Below are 22778 nucleotides of genomic sequence, written 5' to 3'. Positions count from 1 at the left end.
AATACTGTGCCATCCCTGCACACAGCAATACTAGGCCACCCCTGCACACAGCAATACTGGGCCACCCCTGCACATAGCAATACTGGGCCACCCCTGCACAGAGCAATACTGTGCCACCCCTGCACATAGCAATACTGTGCCCCCCTGCACAGAGCAATACTGTGCCACCCCTGCACACAGCAATACTGGGCCAACCCTGCACACAGCAATACTGGGCCACCCCTGCACATAGCAATACTGTGCCACCCCTGCACATAGCAATACTGTGCCATCCCTGCACATAGCAATACTGGGCCACCCCTGCACAGAGCAATACTGTGCCACCCCTGCACATAGCAATACTGTACCACCCCTGCACATAGCAATACTGGGCCACCCCTGCACAGAGCAATACTGTGCCACCCCTGCACATAGCAATACTGTGCCACCCCTGCACATAGCAATACTGGGCCACCCCTGAACATAGCAATACTGGGCCACCCCTGCACACAGCAATACTGGGCCACCCCTGCACACAGCAATACTGTGCCACCCCTGCGCAGAGCAATACTGGGCCACCCCTGCACATAGCAATACTGTGCCACCCCTGCACATAGCAATACTGGGCCACCCCTGCACATAGCAATACTGTGCCACCCCTGCACATAGCAATACTGGGCCACCCCTGAACATAGCAATACTGGGCCACCCCTGCACACAGCGATACTGGGCCACCCCTGCACATAGCAATACTGTGCCACCCCTGCACATAGCAATACTGGGCCACCCCTGAACATAGCAATACTGGGCCACCCCTGCACACAGCGATACTGGGCCACCCCTGCACACAGCAATACTGTGCCACCCCTGCACACAGCAATACTGGGCCACCCCTGCACACAGCAATACTGGGCCACCCCTGCACATAGCAATACTGTGCCATCCCTGCACACAGCAATACTAGGCCACCCCTGCACACAGCAATACTGGGCCACCCCTGCACATAGCAATACTGGGCCACCCCTGCACAGAGCAATACTGTGCCACCCCTGCACATAGCAATACTGTGCCCCCCTGCACAGAGCAATACTGTGCCACCCCTGCACACAGCAATACTGGGCCAACCCTGCACACAGCAATACTGGGCCACCCCTGCACATAGCAATACTGTGCCACCCCTGCACATAGCAATACTGTGCCATCCCTGCACATAGCAATACTGGGCCACCCCTGCACAGAGCAATACTGTGCCACCCCTGCACATAGCAATACTGTACCACCCCTGCACATAGCAATACTGGGCCACCCCTGCACAGAGCAATACTGTGCCACCCCTGCACATAGCAATACTGTGCCACCCCTGCACATAGCAATACTGGGCCACCCCTGAACATAGCAATACTGGGCCACCCCTGCACACAGCAATACTGGGCCACCCCTGCACACAGCAATACTGTGCCACCCCTGCGCAGAGCAATACTGGGCCACCCCTGCACATAGCAATACTGTGCCACCCCTGCACATAGCAATACTGGGCCACCCCTGCACATAGCAATACTGTGCCACCCCTGCACATAGCAATACTGGGCCACCCCTGAACATAGCAATACTGGGCCACCCCTGCACACAGCGATACTGGGCCACCCCTGCACATAGCAATACTGTGCCACCCCTGCACATAGCAATACTGGGCCACCCCTGCACATAGCAATATTATGTCACACATACCCAAAGCAATATTGTGCCACCCCTGCACACAGCAATACTGTGCCACCCCTGCACACAGCAACTTTGTACCACCCCTGCACACAGCAACAATGACTGCAGGCTTGTGAGTCAAATCTGGACAACCCTTTTAAATACGCCTTCCCATCTACTTGCTTCCCCTTTCGTCACACTCCCCTTTCTTTGATTGGCAGCTCTTGCTTTATAGGGCAAGAGCAAAGTTGAGATAGATGGAAAATGTTTGACATGCCATTTGTACACTTAGTGCCTGCACTTGGACAGAGCAGTCATTCAGGGCTGACACACTCCCTCTAACAATCTTCAGATCCATACATCACTGCTTAGAAATATGGCCCCCATAGGAATCTAAATGGCCATACTGTACTTCTATGTGCCTCTGGTATAGTATGTGCAGCAGAAAAATTTCTTCTCTCTGATTAATATGAAATTCACAAGAAAAAGAGAGTGGCTCCAGGTTCCATTTCATACCATATTATATGGGTTAGGTTAGGGTATGGTCCAATAATGATATTGCTTCTAGAGGAGAATATAATGTTACACCATATAGCGGCACAGAGAATTTCTATACATCTGTAATACAGAACCATTTGAATTTGGGTCTGTATATAATCCCCCAAATGATCAATTACCTGATCTATATATTTTCTTGCAGTGTATATAAATACACATGCCCAAATTCATGTTAGGTTGGTTTTATTATATATTTTACTTAGTTCTGCCGGAGTGTATCTAATTGTTTGTGAATGTACATTGTGTCCCCAAACACACATAGGATCCAGTGTACAGCTGTACAAAGTGTGGATGGTCTTTCAGAATTTTTTCTTTGGTCTAACATTTCTCAACTTGACCACCAGGTGGCAGCAAATGACCAAAATATCATCATTCTCTGGTCACTTGCTTGGCATAAGATACTATATCAATGACCTGGCATAAGCCAGGAGGATGAGATGTTGCTCGATAGAGATACCATGACCCATGCCAGACTCCTAATTCGGTGCCAGCTCTGGATACTAAGCCTGGCTACAGTCATATGCTGCAATGTTTGGGCTTCCATTAATTTTGAAAAAAAAAAAATCGTGGTTGGTATCTTATATAGAGCTGCCTCATTATATAGCACCGCCATATTCTACAGCATTTTGCAATCATTCAACGCATCACCCCATAAACTAGTACGTAAGGGTGTGGAGTGTTGTAGTGCTCATACATGCTTTATACACGCAAACAGAACCGAGTCTCCTAACTTACAAATTAGGTGTCGGAATCCCCAAATGTAGCGTTTACATATACTGTACCTTTGTGCCCAGATAGTGTCTAGGAATAGAAAAACATGGCTGCTTGTCTTCCACAGAAACTGCGGCACATCTGTGTATGGATAGCATCTGGTATTGTAGTCCAGCCCAATGGAAGTGAATGTGCTGAGCTGCAGTACCGCACCAAGCCTGTGGATAGGGGTGGTGTTCTTTTTGGATGAAAGCAGTTCTGTTTTTTAATCCTGTGCAATCTATGTACTGTATAATTATATACCATATTATCAGTAAACAGTGTTACAATTGTAGCAGTAACTTTAAATCATCAATCACCTGATTTGATGCAAAATCTACAGGACTTTTTTTTTCCCATTCTAAAAACTCACCAGTCGGAAACTAACAGGCCACATAGAAATCAATGAGGCCCCTCTGCTTGCGTTTGTAACAAGACAGCACAGGACCCTAATTCTTTTTATCTGTTCTCTTTGTTCTAAATGGAACAAATGGAAAGGATGCACACGCATGTGAACGGAGACTTAAAGGGAATCTGTCAGTAGGATGATGGATCAACCCTCCAAAGCTGTCTATATTAGCATGCAGGTCATAGGAAGCTGAATAGAATGATACCTTGATATCTGCGATCCCTGTGCAGCTACACAGGTGACCCACACCGTATGTCATGTCTACTATCACAGCTTCAGTACCAGCATAAAATGTGATTATTGGTAGTTTTTTTTTCAGCCAAGTTGGCCGGAGCCTCTGAGGACATATGATCATGCTTTGACGATCCATGCATGGTTATTATCCATCCCAATCTGACCAAGGTCGGGAAAACTGCTGGACTGTGCTGAAATACCTTGCCTGTTCTGACACATAAACGGTTTGTATTTGCTCTTGTAAATTTAGTAAAAAAATTAAGGAAATATGCAAATAATCCTTATTAAAAAAAATCCTAAAGTTTTGTGCCTACAGCTCCTATGTAGTCCTATAGGTCTCTATGACTCCGGACCACAATCAAACCCTATGTAGTCAGTCTGCGGTCATGTCTTACCTGTTCAGTCTGTGCCGTGTTTAACTGAAGATTTTTTTTTTTACAATTTTTTTTTTTATTAGGACTGCTCTGTGGGATTCACAGAGGAAATGTAAAGTTTGGATGTCAGTCTATTGAACACCTGAACAAAATCGAGTAAATGTTACCTTTATTAGAAATAAATACGGTAAGTGAAACAAGCAGATAAATGCAGTGTGAACATTACCAGTAGTGGTGATTCTCTGCCAATGCAAAGTCCAGTTCCCAGTGCTGGTCTGGGTGCCAAGAGCCTGTTATACGAGTCTGACCCAGGAGCCAAGTGATAGTGATATGGTTCTTAGCCTGGTGTCAACTGCCAGTCATATGGTCCTGACTCTAAAGCCAAGTTTCATGGATGCCATGACATCCCTAGTGTCATCAGTGCACAATACTATGTGCAGCTGCCAAGAGCTAGGGAACCATGTGTGGTTCTTCTCATATACATGTGCATGAGCGACAATAAAATTCCATCAATGGGGCCCAACAGATGACAGACTGTTATACATTCCCGAGTAAAAGATGGCTGTACAGAAAGCTTTGCAGTAAGACAAATCTCTAGAAAGACATACAATCCAATGGAAATTGGTAAATATTCAACATTGCGATTATTACTTCTATTTTCAGAATAGAATCGCAAAATTTAAAGGCGCTGTTAAGATTGAAAGCTGGTGCAAGAACAAAAAAACCCTAAACATACCGGATGGACGACACTGCTCCATGATGATAGTGTAGAGGTAGCTGCAACCAAGGCCTCATTGCTACACACAGTGGCGCTTGAAAGTCTCAGAACCATTGAGTATTTTCCATATTTCTCTAGAAATTTGATCTAAAACAACAGATTTTCAAGAAGTCCTAAAAGTAGATAAAGAGAACCAGATCAAACAAACGATTAACAAATATTAGACTTCATGTATTACTGAGGAAAATGATCCAATATCGCATGCCTGAGACTGGTAAAAGTATGTGCACCTTTGATTTCAGTATCTGGTGTGACCCTCTTGGGAACAATATCTAAATCTTAATGTTTCCTGTAATTGTTGACAAGTCCTGCCCTTGGCTTGTTGGAATATTAGCCCATTCCTCCTATAAAACATATTTATTTCTGTTATTCTGTTGGGTTGTCTTCCATGAACTGCTCGCTTTGAGTTCTTCCACAACATTTCTATAGAATTTAGGTCAGGACTTTGACTTATCCATTCCCAAATTTTGTTCTTCTTTAACCATTGTTTTCTAGAATGACTTGTGTGCCTTGGGTTATTGTCTTGCTGCATGACACAAATTCTCTTGAGAATCCGCTCATGGAAGTCTTGACAGTTTCCTTTAGAATTTGCTGGCTTAATTCAAAATTCATTGTTCCATCAATGATGGTTAACCATCCTGACAAGATACAGATGCAGCAAAATATGTCCAAACCAAAATACTACCACCAACATGTTTCACAGATGGTATAAGATTTTTATGCTGCAATGCAGTGTTTTTCTTTCTCCAAACATAATGTTTCTGATTTAAACCAAAAAGCTCTATTTTTGGTAGCTTCCATCCACAAAACATTATTGCAATAATCTTCTGGCCAGGTCCAGGTGATCTTTATCAAACTGGTTACCTTGGGTTTCTTTGTAACCCTGTAGACTATTATATGCCTTGCTCTTACATTGATCTTTGTTGGTCAACCACTCCTGGCGTGAGTAATAATGATCTTGGGGTTGGGGGTTGCTTTGTTTCTCAAGGGGATGTGGCTGTTTTGAGTTTTGGAGCTTGTGGCTGAGTTTCTTCTTGTGTGATGTTTGTACTGGCTCTTGAGGTGATGTGGCTGCGCTTTTTCGTGTGTCAAAATGCAAAAAATCTAATATTTAGCTGTTCAATTTGAGATATAAATTACTATCTACTACCATTTTCATGTATTCCTTAGACTCCTATTTACTACCACTGCTGTATACCGCCAAGATCCTCATTACACCCCTCTCTAAATGCATATGTCATGATACTAGACTCCTTCATAATATCAACCCCCACCTGTCAGTCATCCCTGCAGAGCATGTAACATCTGTGATAGGGCACACTACTTGCATCCCCTAAAAAGGAATGTAACAGGACCCTCCCTGTACACCTCACCCCTGGCTGCCCTGTTGGAGCGAACGCTACAATCTAGGACCAGTTTGCTGTATCGGCTCCCTGAAGAAAGAATAAAGTTAAAACATCTGTTAATTTATAAACCAATTTAACCATGACTGGTTAATAAATGGCTAACATCTGCTGAGACTGGTGTGGATCTGTGCTGGGGATGCCACTCTGGGACCAGGAAAAGAACAGACTGATCTGGGGAAGGCCGTGCTGGCTTCTGGCCGTACAATGCTTTATTAGGACACTTATTTTCGGGATAAACATTCATTAAGCTCTCCCTGCTGCAAAAAGCTGGTGAAATCTACAATATCTGCAATCAGATAAGGACTCGCCTATTGTTCAGCTATTGATATTGAAGAACCAGAAATCACAACGTTAATGAAAACTTGGATGCTGCTTGCTTTACAGATGTGAATGGATACCTGTGAGAATCCATTCTGAGAGAGAATGTGAGAATGCACATGAAGTAGAAACCTTTCAGTTTGATAGTCTTAGCACAGGTGGAAGAAAGTCTCACAAGATGTGGAATCTTCTGAGTAGGGGAAAAAGATTGGTTGAGGTTGGAAAATGTATGAGGTTTTGTAAAATTGTAAAATTATGGACAAGTTGGATATATGTAGAGGTGGACAAAAAAAGTGTCAGAATTGGTCAGTTACTAAGTGCCTACAGAAGGTACTACCACATTGATTTACAGACTTTGATGTTTAGCTCGCTGATTACTTGTGATGACGGCACTATTCCTAGACAAGGGAATTCTCACTTCTGCACTATTGATAATTAAAGGGGTTGACTGAAACTCACATATTGATGACTCAAATCCATAGGATAGATCAGCATGTGTGATCGGTGGGGCTCAAACACCCACCAATCAGCTCATATTTGCCCCTGTGGCTGTCAGATGTAAGGATTGTACCAAGCAGAGCACCACTGATCCATACAGTGTTTAGTGGCTACTGCGAAGTACTGCAGTTTATCAGTAACACCAACTGATCTCTGATCTCATATTAATGACCAATCCTATTGGGAGGTCATCAATGTGTGAGTCCCAGACAGTGCCTTTAAGCAGTCTACTCAGTAGTTGGCACGTGGTCATATGTGTAATTAAAGAAGTGTGGCTCCAAAGAGGATCTGTGGTAGTGTATGTGAAGGAGGGGACAGGTGCGGTTGCTGTGGGGTGGAACTGAGGTCTCTTTGCCATGAAACCCTCTAATAAACAGGAATCAGAGTTGGGTGTGATGTGCTGTGGGGTGCTTTCTTTACTCACTTGCTGTTTTGGAGTCCTTAATGCCTCCCAGTCTATGGGATTGGTTACAGCTACAAACATGACAGGAGACCTTAGGTCCAGTTCAACAGGTTCAGCTTTACTGTGCAATTGGGATACATGTGGTTGCGGCACACACAGTGAGACAGAATCCCCTCTGGGCAATGTTCCCTTTGTCCAATGTACTATCAGTCCTTGACTCCATTCTGCCTAACCTGCCCCTGTCTCAACAGCTCCTGTTGGAACCAGGGACCTTCTATTTGGTATAACAGCTTCCCTGAGGCCCACCATCCTTCTCTTTCACTGAGACCCAGCTGACATCTTCCTCACAGGTTAGACAGAGATATGACACTCAATACCGATTCCGGGCCCTAGGTCTAAGACTTCCCCGGCATCCTCACGAAGCTTAAGATGTGTCCTCGTTCTCTTTGCACACTTGCGCTGACAGGACCCTTTCACCTCTGCTGCATCTACTTTCCTGGAACCTGTAGAACGCTGTCACTATCTAGCACTTCCTTTGTACTCAGCTCACACACTTAACTGGGAACTTGACTCTCAACCTGACTCCACTCTGACTTAAGCAGGAAGTGCTTCCCCTTCTTATCTGACCCAACCCCTCCCAATGAGTGGGCTAATCCTAAGCAGTTAACTGTATACTACCCTGTGTGCTGCAAACTATATGCCTATTTTTTGTAATGGTTCCCATAGCGGACAGACCTCCCAATCCCTGGGAACAACCTTGAGGCAGAGCCTCCAGGAGAACCAAAACATAAACCGGCCATAAGGATAAAGTGAAGAAACTCTTTATCAAACATGTAAGCACAAAACATTTACGCAATCGCACTATTCACATAACCTCCTTCTTGCCACAATGTCTTCGTCTACCCCCCTACATAGGCCTAGATTATATATTAATGGTGTTTGGCACGCTGGAGGATAGACTGCGTAAAGTAGAGATCTAGAAAACAAGTCTGGTGTGTATCCTACTAGTACTCAGAGCCTGCCAACATTCACTTCTACAATGGCAAAATGTATGTGTATCTTGAAAGCCTTTGGGGCCTAAAACAGGAAGCATTCCTGTGCATTCTGGCTGAGAGGTTCATAACCTTTTGTATGGGTCCATCTGAAAATCCAGTTTGAGCCAATGCAGACCACCCCTTGGATAGCCTGGTGTATCCTGACTGATTGTGGTGTACTGTGAGTGCAGTTGTACCTATCATGGGTGGAAATCTCTTAACCCCTCCAGCAAGTGCAACCAGAGACAAAGCTGAGACTACAGTGTGCTCCCAATTAAATGACTGTGAGCAGGGCTGCCACTAGAAATTTCGGGGCCCCATACTGGCAAAATTTTCAGGGCCCCCTTGAGACTCCGTCCAGGCTCCACCCCAGCCCTGTCTCCACGCTCCACCCCTCGAACTGTCCACAGTCCCACCGTTCTCTCTTGGAAAAACTCCACTTCTCACCTATCACACATTGACAGTTCCCATCACCAGATCACACATATAGCCGGCAGCTTTTGTTTTGGCCAAAAGATTTTTTAAGCCGCCACCATAATACGGTAGACACTTTTGGCCAGTCCCATCTCTGCTGTAACCTATTAAATATATTTGTTAAAATATGCAATACAATTTAGGTATATTTTTATTTATTTTTCAATTTTTAAAATGACCAATAATATCACATACAAGGAACAAATACCGCTACACCATGTCCAGACCACATATTACCACCACATAGTGACTGAATACTACAATACTGATCAATAATTTAAAAAACCACAATACTATCACCATAAGTGCCATTATACACAGGAGATCTGTACTTAGTATGCAGTGTCTATGTACAGGTAATACAGAGATCACTGGTGACATTATACACAGGACCTCTCTATATAGTATACAGTGTATAGCATCAGTGTAAAGGCAGGGGTGCATTAAGGGTAGCCAGGGCCCCGGGCTGTTCAGACACTGTGGGCCCCCCGGTCATGTGACAGGGTCATGTGATGGGGTCATATGACGGGGTCATCATATACCTGAACCAGATTATTCCAGAAAAATAGTTTCTGTGTGAAACTATAACCTGTCAAACATCCATTGAGCTAGTCAATTTATCCTTCAGTTAGGAAGAAAACAAAAAAAACAAAAAAACACAATACTATCACCATAAGTGCCAGTATTCACAGGAGATCTGTACTTAGTATGCAGTGTCTGTGTAGAAGTAATACAGTGATCACCGGTGACATTATACACAGGAGCTCTACACAGTAACAGGACCGCCCCCTCATTTAAAACAGTGTCCTCAAAAAATAAAATAAATACATCACTGCAGTAATAATATCCCTTAATTAGCCCCTATGGCAATAATAATAGCCCCCATCCTGGCCCCGTATATCTCATTCCTGGCGTCAGCCATATGTTCTCCCAACCTGACCTCATGAGCATCCATCCTGCCCCATATGATCTCCCCATCCTGCCCCATCAGTCTCCATTGTATCTATCCTGCCCCATGATCCTGCACGATCTGTCTCCAATCCTGCCCCATGTCTTTCATTCTGCCCCGTGTCTCCAATCATGCCCCGTATCTACATTCTGCCCATGTCTCCAATCCTGCCCCATCTGTCTCCAGTCCTGCCCCCAGTGTGTCCAGCATCTCTGCCCCCAGTGTCCAGCATCTCTGCCCCCAGTGTCCAGCATCTCTGCCCCCAATGTGTCCAGCATCCTGCCCCCAGTGTGTCCAGCATTCTGCCCCAGTGTGTCCAGCATATTGCCCCCAGTGTGTCCAGCATTCTGCCCCCAGTGTGTCCAGCATTCTGCCCCCAGTGTGTCCAGCATATTGCCCCCAGTGTGTCCAGCATTCTGCCCCCAGTGTGTCCAGCATATTGCCCCCAGTGTGTCCAGCATTCTGCCCCCAGTGTGTCCAGCCTTCTGCCCCCCAGTGTCTCCAGCATATTGCCCCCAGTGTCTCCAGCATATTGCCTCCAGTGTGTCCGGCATCCTGCCCCAGTGTGTCCAGCATATTGCCCCAGTGTGTCCAGTATATTGCCCCCAGTGTGTCCAGCATATTGCCCCCAGTGTGTCCAACATATTGCCCCCAGTGTGTCCAGCATATTGCCCCCAGTGTGTCCAGCATATTGCCCCCAGTGTGTCCAGCATATTGCCCCCAGTGTGTCCAGCATTCTGCCTCGAGTGCTCCAGCATTCTGCCCCCGGTGTGTCCAGCATATTGCCCCCAGTGTGTCCAGCATTCTGCCTCCAGTGCTCCAGCATTCTGCCCCCAGTGTGTCCAGCATATTGCCCCAGTGTGTCCAGCATATTGCCCCCAGTGTGTCCAGCATATTGCCCCCAGTGTGTCCAGCATATTGCCCCCAGTGTGTCCAGCATATTGCCCCCAGTGTGTCCAGCATATTGCCCCCAGTGTGTCCAGCATATTGACCCCAGTGTGTCCAGCATATTGCCCCCAGTGTGTCCAGCATATTGCCCCCAGTGTGTCCAGCATATTGCCCCCAGTGTGTCCAGCATTCTGCCTCCAGTGCTCCAGCATTCTGCCCCCGGTGTGTCCAGCATATTGCCCCCAGTGTGTCCAGCATTCTGCCTCCAGTGCTCCAGCATTCTGCCCCCAGTGTGTCCAGCATATTGCCCCAGTGTGTCCAGCATATTGCCCCCAGTGTGTCCAGCATATTGCCCCCAGTGTGTCCAGCATATTGCCCCCAGTGTGTCCAGCATATTGCCCCCAGTGTGTCCAGCATATTGACCCCAGTGTGTCCAGCATATTGCCCCCAGTGTGTCCAGCATATTGCCCCCAGTGTGTCCAGCATATTGCCCCCAGTGTGTCCAGCATTCTGCCTCCAGTGCTCCAGCATTCTGCCCCCGGTGTGTCCAGCATATTGCCCCCAGTGTGTCCAGCATTCTGCCTCCAGTGCTCCAGCATTCTGCCCCCAGTGTGTCCAGCATATTGCCCCAGTGTGTCCAGCATATTGCCCCCAGTGTGTCCAGCATATTGCCCCCAGTGTGTCCAGCATATTGCCCCCAGTGTGTCCAGCATATTGCCCCCAGTGTGTCCAGCATATTGACCCCAGTGTGTCCAGCATATTGCCCCCAGTGTGTCCAGCATATTGCCCCCAGTGTGTCCAGCATTCTGCCTCCAGTGCTCCAGCATTCTGCCCCCGGTGTGTCCAGCATATTGCCCCCAGTGTGTCCAGCATTCGGCCTCCAGTGCTCCAGCATTCTGCCCCCAGTGTGTCCAGCATATTGCCCCAGTGTGTCCAGCATATTGCCCCCAGTGTGTCCAGCATATTGCCCCCAGTGTGTCCAGCAAATTGCCCCCAGTGTGTCCAGCATTCTGCCCCCAGTGTCTCCAGCATATTGCCTCAGTGTGTCCTGCATTCTGCCTCCAGTGCTCCAGCATATTGCCCCCAGTGTGTCCAGCATTCTGCCTCCAGTGCTCCAGCATATTGCCCCCAGTGTCTCCAGCATATTGCCCCCAGTGTCTCCAGCATATTGCCCCCAGTGTGTCCAGCAATCTGCCCCAGTTTGTCCAGCATATTGACTCCAGTGTGTCCAGCATATTGCCCCCAGTGTGCCCAGCATCTCTGCCCCCAGTTTCCAGCATACTGGCCCAGGCCCCCCGGATTGCCATTTGCAATTAATAAAAAAAAAAAAAAGTTCTCCTCACCTGTCCGGGCTCCTTCGGCAAAGCAGCTCCCTCTAGCAGCGCGCACTCGCTGGCGACTGACAATGATGTCAGACGCCGGCGACGTGCGCACTGCGGCTGATGGTCAGCTGCCAGCCTCCGATTGGCTGGCGGCTGTTAACTCTTGAGGTGTGGGCGTGCGCCCGCACATCAATAGCGTTTAACTGCCGCAGCGCTGGTAGGGGCCCGGTGAGCAGATGAGACGGGGCCCGATGCGGGCCCCCTCTGCCCACCGGGCCAGGGCAGTAATGCCCTGATGGCGGCGGGCAATCTGAGCAGTTGCCCAGGGCCCCCCCACACCACTGGGCCCTGGGCTACCGCCCAGATTGACCCTATTATAATTATGTGTCCAGGATTCTGCCCCCACTGTGTCCAGGAGTCTGCCCCCACTGTGTCCAGCATTCTGCCCCCAGTGTGCCCAGCATTCTGCCCCCAGTGTGTCCAGCATTCTGCCCCCACTGTGTCCAGCATTCTGCCCCCACTGTGTCCAGCATTCTGCCCCCACTGTGTCCAGAATTCTGCCCCACTGTGTCCAAGATTCTGTCCCCACTGTGTCCAGGATTCTGCCCCCACTGTGTCCAGGATTCTGCCCCACTGTGTCCAGGAATCTGCCCCCACTGTGTCCAGGAATCTGCCCCCACTGTGTCCAGGAATCTGCCCCCACTGTGTCCAGGATTCTGCCCCCACTGTGTCCAGGATTCTGCCCCCACTGTGTCCAGGATTCTGCCCCCACTGTGTCTAGCATTCTGCCCCCACTGTGTCTAGCATTCTGCCCCGGATCCCCCAGATCGCCGCTCTCAAAAAACCCAAAAACCCGAGTTCTTCTTACCTGGCTGCGCTCCAGCGGCAAAGCTCCCTCCACGCAGCTGAAGCGCGCACTCACCAGCGACTGACAATGATGTCAGATGCCGGCGACGTGCGCACTGCGGCTGACATCAGCTGCCAGCCTCCGATTGGCTGGCGGCTTTTAACTATTGACGTGCGGGCGCGGGCCCGCACATCAATAACATTACACTGCCGCAGCGCCGGTAGGGGCCCAGTGAGCAGATGAGACGGGGCCCGATGGGGGCCCCCTCTGCCCACCGGGCCCCATATGCCAGTCAGGGCAGTAATGCCCTGATGGCGGCCCTGACGGTGAGTTGTTCTGTACCTGCCAAACATCTGTGCCAAATTCTGTACCTGCCAGGAATTGGTGCCGTCTCCCATAATCACCTTATTGCCATTGTATTGTAACCATTAAGATTTGTGCTCCATCTAGAGTCAAATTTAAAGGGGTTGTCTATTAAAAACAAGTTATCACCTATTACTTGTTTTCGGTGAAGGTCTTACAGCTGTGACCGCATTGATCAACAGAATTGGGAACCTTTATCTCCATTAGAATGGAGCCTCAGTGCATGTTTGATCTGCTGCTCCATCCAATCCTTATGGAACTGCCAAGTGCTGCGCTCAGCTTTTTCCAGCAGCGGCAGCCCCATAGAGTACGAATGTAGCGACAGTTGGGCATCAAACCTGCCAAGCCATTTTGTATCCCCATCAGATATAAATATTCCCCAATCTATCAATCATTTCAGGTACCAGCAGTGGGGCAACCATATATTAGCAAGTTATCAACTATCTTGTGGAAATGTGATGACTTGTTTTCACTGGACAAACCCTTTAAAGAAGCACTTCTGCCATCAAAATTCTTATCCGCCTTAATATATTGCAGTCATATTATATATCACTGTGTACTTACAATTGCTCATTTTGTCTTTCTACCCAACTAATTCTTCTCTTTTCCATTAGGTCTATGACATCACATGATTAAAAACTGACTAGCTGAATCCTTCTAATCTCTATGTAGAAACAGGAGCTCAGTTTTCCCTGCAGGACTCAAAAGTCACTGCAAAAGTCCCTGGCAGGGGGAGGAGGGAGCAGCTGGGTCAGAAGTTCAACAGGGGAATGATAAATGCAGAGACTTCCTAGTTCTCTATAGAGCAGAGAAAAGAGAAGAATTAGCTGGGTAGAAGGGCAAAATGAGCAAATGTAAGTACACAGTGCTATATAATATGATGGCTGCAATATGTTAAGAGGATAAAAAGTTTGATAAAAATGCCTCTTTCAGTTGTTTTGGACCAGAATCAATCTTATCAGTGTTGTTGCATATTCTGATTTTGGGTGCTGTGTCTGGGTCCAGATACCTTTAAAACAAACCCTCTTATAGCCTTCCTTTTACCAGGATCTGAATGATGTCAAAATACCATATATACCCGAGTATAAGCCGACCCGAGTATAATCCGACCCCCCTAATTTTGCCACAAAAATCTGGGAAAACTTAATGACTCGAGTATAAGCCTAGGGTGGAAAATGCAGCAGCTACTGGTAAATTTCAAAAATAAAAATAGATACCAATAAAAGTAAAATTAATTGAGACATCAGTAGTTTAAGTGTTTTTGAATATCCATATTGAATCAGGAGCCCCATATAATGCTCCATACAGTTTATGATGGGCTCCATATTAAAATATGCCCCATATAATGCTGCACAAATGTTGATTATGGCCCCATAAGATGCTCCATACAGACATTTGCCCCGTATAATGCTCCACAAATGTGGATTATGGCCCCATAAGATGCTCCATACAGATATTTGCCCCATATAATGCTGCACATGGCCCCATAAGATGCTCCATAAAGATATTTGCCCCATATAATGCTGCACATGGCCCCATAAGATGCCCCATACAGATATTTGCCCCATATCATGCTGCACATGGCCACATAAGATGCCCCATACAGATATTTGCCCCCATATCATGCTGCACATGGCCCCATATAATGCTGCACATGGCCCCATACAGATGCCCCATACAGATATTTACCCCCATATCATGCTGCACATGGCCCCATATAATGCTGCACATGGCCCCATACAGATGCCCCATACAGATATTTACCCCCATATCATGCTGCACATGGCCACATAAGATGCCCCATACAGATATTTGCCCCCATATCATGCTGCACATGGCCACATAAGATGCTCCATACAGATATTTGCCCCATATGCTGTTGCTGCGATTAAAAAAATAAAAAAATTACATACTCACCTCCCCTGGCACTTGCTATAGTCACCTGCTCCCCGTTCCAACGCTGACCGCCGCTGTGTCTTCCCATCCTCTGCACCGACGTTCAGGAAGAGGGTGGCGCGCAGTAATCGCGTCACCGCGCCCTCTGACCTGAGCGTCACTGCAGAAGACACAGCGGCGCCGACGGTGGAACGAGGAGCAGGTGAATATCGCGCACTGCCCCCATCATACTTACCTGCTCCTGGCGCAGTCGCTGAACGTCTGTTTCCCGGCGCTGCATTTTCTTCCTGTAGTGAGCGGTTACCGTTACCGCTCATTATAGTAATGAATATGCGGCTCCACCCCTATGGGGGTATATACGGTAACTACATTAAGACAGATCTTGAGTGAAGGTAGTGAAGAACTTGGAGCTCGCTGAGAAATATGAATCAAGATGATTTATTTACAGGTGCAATCCACAGTAATAATAATATAATAATTTTATTTATATAGCGCCAACATATTCCGCAGCGCTTTACAAATTATAGAGGGGACTTGTACAGACAATAGACATTACAGCATAACAGAAATCACAGTTCAAAATAGATACCAAGAGGAGTGAGGGCCCTGCTCGCAAGCTTACAAACTATGAGGAAAAAGGGAGACACGAGAGGTGGATGGTAACAATTACTTTAATTATTTGGACCAGCCATAGTGTAAGGCTCGGGTGTTCATGTAAAGCTGCATGAACCGGTTATAAGCCTAAGTGTATAGCAGTACAGACACAGAGGGCTATTAACTGCATAAAGTGTATGAGAACATGATGCGAGGAACCTGATTATGTTTTTTTTTTTAAATTGGCCACACAGGGATAGTTAGGTTAATGCGTTGAGGCGGTAGGCCAATCTGAACAAATGAGTTTTTAGGGCACGCTTAAAACTGTGGGGATTAATCGTATTAACCTAGGTAGTGCATTCCAAAGAGTCGGCGCAGCACGTGTAAAGTCTTGGAGACGGGGGTGGGAGGTTCTGATTATTGAGGATGCTAACCTGAGGTCATTAGCGGAGCGGAGGGCACGGGTAGGGTGGTATACTGAGACCAGAGAGGAGATGTAGGGCGGTGCTGAGCCATGGAGTGCTTTGTGGATGAGGGTAGTAGTTTTGTACTGGATTCTGGAGTGGATGGGTAGCCAGTGTAATGACTGGCACAAGGTAGAGGCATCGGTGTAACGGTTGGTGAGGAATATGATCCTGGCAGCAGCATTCAGGACAGATTGGAGCGGGGAGAGTTTGGTAAGAGGGAGGCCGATTAGTAGAGAGTTACAATAGTCCAGACGAGACAGTAAATGCATTACGTTTCGGTCAGACCATTTCCCTTCATCAGATGAACTGTGCATAAAATAATAAACAGGCAATAGGAAAAATAATACAGTACAGACCAAAAGTTTGGACACACCTTCTCATTTAAAGATTTTTCTGTATTTTCATGACTATGAAAATTGTACATTCACACTGAAGACATCAAAACTATGAATTAACATATGTGGAATTATATACTTAACAAAAGTAGCTCATCAAGAGAATGCCAAGAGTGTGCAAAGCAGTCATCAAAGCTACTGTAAAGGTGGCTACTTTGAAGAACCTAGAATATAAGACATAATTTCAGTTGTTTCACACTTTTTTGTTAAGTATATAATTCCACATGTGTTAATTCATAGTTTTGATGCCTTCAGTGTGAATGTACAAATTTCATACTCATGAAAATACAGAAAAATCTTTAAATGAGAAGGTGTGTCCAAACTTTTGGTCTGTACTGTATATCTCTCCAGCATCAATTATATTTGCGCAGTTGGATGTGCAAATATATAATATCTTTATTCATATTTCCCAATGAGAGCCTGGGTGGGACCCTACCTGTGCAACATTTAACCCCTTTCTGCCAGCTGACGGAATAGTACGTCAGCTGGCAGATCCCCTGCTTTAAGGTGGGCTCCGGCGATGAGCCCACCTTAAAGCCGCGACATGTCAGCTGTTTTGTACAGCTGACATGTGCGCGCAATGAGCGCGAGCGGAATCGCGATCCGCCCGCGCCCATTAACTAGTTAAATGCCGCCGTCAAGCGCTGACAGCGGCATTTAACTAGCGCTCCCGGCCGCGCGGCCGGAGGTGCTCGCACTGCTGACCCCCATCACATGATCAGGGGTCAGCGGTGCATTGCCATAACAACCAGAGGTCTCCTTGAGACCTCTATGGTTGTTGATGGCCGATTGCTTTGAGCGCCACCCTGTGGTCGGCGCTCAAAGTACACCTGCCTTTCTGCTACATAGAGGTGATCTGTATTTCACCTCTATGTAGCAGAGCCGATCGAGTAGTGCATGCTTCTAGCCTCCTATGGAGGCTATTGAAGCATGCCAAAATTAAAAAAAAAAGTGTTTACAAATATAAAAAAAATAAAAAATATATAAAAGTTCAAATCACCCCCCTTTCGCCCCAATCAAAATAAAACAATTAAAAAAAAATTAAACATACACATATTTGGTATCGCCGCGTTCAGAATCGCCCGATCTATCAATAAAAACAAAGGATTAACCTGACCGCTAAATGGCGTAGCGAGAAAAAAAATCAAAACGCCAAAATTACGTTTTTTTGGTCGCCGTGACATTGCATTAAAATGCAGTAACGGACGATCAAAAGAATGTATCTACACCAAAATGGTATCATTAAAAATGCCAGCTCGGCACGCAAAAAATAAGCCCTCACCCGACCCCAGATCATGAAAATTGGAGACGCTACGGGTATCGGAAAATGGCGCAATTTTTTTTTTTTTTTAGCAAACTTTGGAATTTTTTTTCACCACTTAGATAAAAAATAAACCTAGACATGTTAGGTGTCTATGAACTCGTAATGACCTGGAGAATCATAATGGCAGGTTAGTTTTAGCATTTGGTGAACCTAGCAAAAAAGCCAAACAAAAAACAAGTGTGAGATTGCACTTTTTTTGCAATTTCATCACACTTGGAATTTTTTTCCTGTTTTCTGTTACACGGCATGGTAAAACCAATGATATCGTTCAAAAGTACATCTCATCCTGCAAAAAATAAGCCCTCACATGGCCATATTGACGGAAAAAATAAAAAAGTTATGGCTCTGGGAAGGAGGGGAGCGAAAAACAAAAACAAAAAAACGGAAAAAGCTCCGGGGGCGAAGGGGTTAAACAGGAGTGCCTTTTTCCTATATACACAGATCTTGCTGTCTTTATGGCCCCAGGAAGGGAAAACTGAGCCATTGTGCAGGGCCCACATTTTCTGATCTGATCTGTATGATTAGTGCAGGACAAGAAGGGAAGGCTTTCTGTTACTGTAGGACATTGCTGGGGGCTTGAAAAGGGGAAAAACTAAATAAAACAGTGGCATGTAAAAGCTTGGGCACCCCGGTCAAAATTACTGTTATTGTGAACCGTTAAACAAGTTGAAGTTGAAATGATCTCTAAAAGGCCTAAAGTTCAAAATGACACATTTCCTGTATTTTAGGCAAAAAATTAAAAATAAAAGCAAAAAAAAGGTGTGTGTGTGTGTGTGTAAGTGCCTTGTGAAAGTATTTGGCCCCCTGGAACTTTTCAACCTTTTCCCACATATCATGCTTCAAACATAAAGATACCAAATGTAAATTTTTGGTGAAGAATCAACAACAAGTGGAACACAATTTTGAAGTTGAACGAAATTTGTTGGTTGTTTTAAATTTTTGTGGAAAATCAAAAACTGAAAAGTGGGGCGTGCAATATTATTCAATCCCTTTACTTTCAGTGTAGCAAACTCACTCCGGAAGTTCATTGTGGATCTCTGAATGATCCAAAATTGTCCTAAATGCCTAATGATGATAAATATAATCCATCTGTGTGTAATCAAGTCTCCGTATAAATGCACCTGCTCTTTGATAGTCTCAGGGTTCTGTTTGAAGCACAGAGAGCATCATGAAGACCAAGGAACACAACAGGCAGGTCCGTGACACTGTTGTGGAGAAGTTTAAAGCCGGATTTGGATCTACCAAGACCCGTCCGTCCGTCTAGACTTTCATCTCAAACAAGGAGAAGACTGATCAGAGATGCAGCCAAGAGGCCCATGATCACTCTGGATGAACTGCAGAGATCTACAGCTGAGGTGGGACAGTCTTTCCATAGGACAACAATCAGTCGTACACTGTACAAATCTGGCCTTTATGGAAGAGTGGCAAGAAGAAAGCCATTTCTCAAAGATATCCATAAAAAGTGTGGTTTAAAGTTTGCCACAAACCACCTGGGAGACACACCAAACATGTGGAAGAAGGTGCTCTGGTCAGATGAAACCAAAATCAAACTTTTTGGCAACAATGCCAAACGATATGTTTGGCGTAAAGGCAACACAGCTCATCACCCTTAACACACCATCCCCACTGTCAAACGTGGTGGCAGCATCATGGTTTGGGCCTGCTTTTCTTCTGCAGGGACAGGGAAGATGGTTAAAATTGATGGAAAGATGGATGGAGCCAAATACAGAACCATTCTTGAAGAAAACCTGTTGGAGTCTGCAAAAGACGTGAGACTGGGACGGAGATTTGTCTTCCAACAAGACAATGATCCCAAACATAAAGCAAAATCTACAATGGAATGGTTCACAAATATACGTATCCAGGTGTTAGAATGGCCAAGTCACAGTCCAGACCTCAATCCAATCCAGAATCTGTGGAAAGAGCTGAAAACTGCTGTTCACAAACGATCTCCATCAAACCTCACTGAACTCGAGCTGCTTGCCAAGGAAGAATGGGCAAGAATTTCAGTCTCTCAATGTACAAAACTGATAAGGAAACGTACCCCAAGTGACTTGCAGCTGTAATAGCAGCAAAAGGTGGCACAACAAAGTATTAAGTTAAAGGGGCCGAATAATATTGCACTCCCCACTTTTCAGTTTTTGATTTTCCACAAAAAATTTAAAATAACCAATAAATTTCGTTCAACTTCACAATTGTGTTCCACTTGTTGTTGATTCTTCACCAAAAATTTACATTTGGTATCTTTATGTTTGAAGCATGATATGTGGGAAAAGGTTGAAACGTTCCAGGGAGCCGAATACTTTCGCAAGGCACTGTATATATGTGAGTAATTTTTTACATTTTAAAAATTACAGGACAGAAAATGGCCTGATGCAAAAGTTTGGACACCCTTGGACATTTGTGTGCTCCGGTAACTTTGACCAAGGTTTCAGACCTTAATTAGCCTGAGTTATGTCTTGTTCACTATCATCATTAGGATAGGCCCCGTGATGGAAATTTCCCAGCTTTATAAAAATGCAGCCTTCTCTAACCTCATGCGAAAAAACAGCCATGGGTACTTCTAAGCAGCAGCCTAGCACTCCGAAAATGAAAATAGTGGAGGCCCACAAAGCAGGCAGTTAACAGGAACAGTGGAGGTCAAGATAAGATCTGGAAGACCAAGCAAAATTTCAATAAGAGTTGGAGATGCTCGTAGGATTGCTAGAGAGGCAAATCAGAACCCCTGCTTAGACTACAAAGGACCTTCAAAAAGATTTAGCAGACTTTGGAGTTGTAGTACATTGTTCTACTGTTCACAGACACCTGCACAAATGTGGCCTTCATGGAAGAGTCGTCAGAAGAAAACCTCTCCTGCATCCTCACCATAAAATTCAGCATAAGAAGTATGCAAAAGAACATATAAACAAGCCTAATGCATTTTGAAAACAAGTCTAGTGGACCGATGAGGTTAAAATATAATTCTTTAGCTACCATGAGCAAAGGTATGCGTGGAGAAAAAATGTCACAGAATTTTGGGACAAGAACATCTCGACAACCATTAAGCATGGGGATGGATCAATCATGTTTTGGGGTTTTGTTGAAGCCAATGGCATGGGGAACATTTCACGGCTAGAGGGAAGAATGAATTCAATTAAATTTCAACACATCCTTTTGCAAACATAACACCATCTGTAAAAAAAAGCTGAAGTTGAAAAGAGGATGGCTTCTACAAATGGATAATAATCCTAAACACAGGTCAAAAGTCACAATTGACTACCTCAAAAGGTGCAAGCTAAAGGTATTGCAATGGCCCTCACAGTCCCCTGACCTGAACATCATTGAAAATCTGCGGCTAGACCTCAAAATAGCAGTGTGTGCTATACAACCCCGAAATCTCACAGAACTGGAAGAATTTTCCAAGGAAAAATGGATGAAAATCCCTCAAACAAGAACTGAAAGACTCTTGGCTGCCTATGAAAAGTGATTGCAAGCTGTGATCCTTTCAAAAGTGGGTGCTACTAGGTGCTAGCTATGCTGGGTGCTCAAACTTTTGCATCGACCCATTTTTCTTTTTGTTATTCTTAAAATGTAAAAGACGAAAATATATATTTTTTTGCCTAAAATACAAAGAAAATTTGTCATCTTTAACTTTAGGCCTTTTAGAGATCATTTCATCTTCAACTTGCTTAACTGTTCACAATAACAGTAACAGTAATTTTGACCAGGGCTCTACATGCCACTGTAACTCCTTCACTACCCTGGACCACAAGGAATTTTATCATTACCCTTTCATTAGCTAATGGTAATTTTATTTAGGTTTGCAATGGCAGTACTGTGTGAGATAAATATAGCAGTATTATGTGGGGACTATGCTGTGGTATTATATATTGTTGTTATTATTTTGGCATTACATGGCAGTATTATTTTGTGCCAGCATTGTATAGAAATATTTCTATCAGGTTTCACGCTGCTAAATTGTTGACATCAGGTTTTTGCCATCTAATCTGCATCCTAACAATAAAGTTGGGTTAGCATCAGAAACCTGATGACAGGTTCCCTTTAGGCTATGTTAACAAACTAAATGGCAACTGCTTCCTTCAGAAAACACTTCTTTTTAAGGGAATTATTGGAGGGGTTTGTCTTTTCTTCAGGCATTTCCCTAGGAGGCTCTGAAGAAGAGTTTTGGTTGAGTTCTTTGCTAAAAAAATTTTGCAGCCTTTTGAGTTGACGGTGTCTAAATTGGAGGGAGCAGGTTTCTTCAGAAACCGCTTCGAATAATTGACTTTCTCTTTTTCCTACCAAGCGTTTTTCAAAACCTCTTTAGGAAAAAAAAGCCTCTCATCATAAAAATAGCAAACTGGATTTACCATAGAAATGAATTTGAAGAGTTTTTGAAGCTTTTTTTTTTAGACAAATTTTGGGGAGGATCTGTTACAACTCACTCGTCGAAGAAAAATTGTGAACAGAGCCTAAGGCTGTGTTATTTGGAGTCATACTTTGCGTGCTACACAGGGGCCCATTTTCGAAATGGCCACATATAATTCCCTCTTCTGTGTACTCCTCTGATGATCAGGATTATCTAATAATACTTTGAGTTTTTCTAAAATATCGAGTGAAAATATAAAAATGATGTTAGCTCCCTTAAAATTACCATTTTTGTGATGATTCATTTTGGGTATGGTTATAGGCAATTGGGTAGCACATTTGTTGGGCACATATGTGAGTTACGAGCTACGGCAATGTGCTAAATCCAGTTTTACTAAGGTCCATAACCATAGGATGTATAATAAGGCACCAATGCCCTAATCCAAGGCCGTGCACTTGTAGGATTGTCAGAA

General features: G+C 45.2%; 1 long non-coding RNA gene across 3 annotated transcripts in view; it reads left to right on the top strand.

Annotated features, from left to right (window-relative positions):
• LOC143765550 (uncharacterized) overlaps window positions 1-22778 on the top strand; it is a 116492-nt gene that overhangs the window by 69866 nt on the left and 23848 nt on the right. Inside the window, exons 2-3 of one of the 3 annotated variants that reach the window (XR_013213416.1) lie at window positions 3714-3852; window positions 4086-4349. The exons of 1 other annotated variant lie outside the window; for it this stretch is intronic. This is a non-coding gene — a long non-coding RNA (uncharacterized LOC143765550). Of the gene's footprint in view, window positions 1-3713; window positions 3853-4085; window positions 4350-22778 lie in introns of those variants that run through there. One more of the 3 variants, XR_013213415.1, reaches the window with a different exon arrangement.

This window comes from Ranitomeya variabilis, chromosome 4, assembly GCF_051348905.1.
Source record: "Ranitomeya variabilis isolate aRanVar5 chromosome 4, aRanVar5.hap1, whole genome shotgun sequence".
Classification (NCBI taxonomy): Eukaryota; Metazoa; Chordata; class Amphibia; order Anura; family Dendrobatidae; genus Ranitomeya; species Ranitomeya variabilis.
Note: the sequence above shows the minus strand (reverse complement) of the source record. Positions and strands in the feature narration are given on the sequence as shown.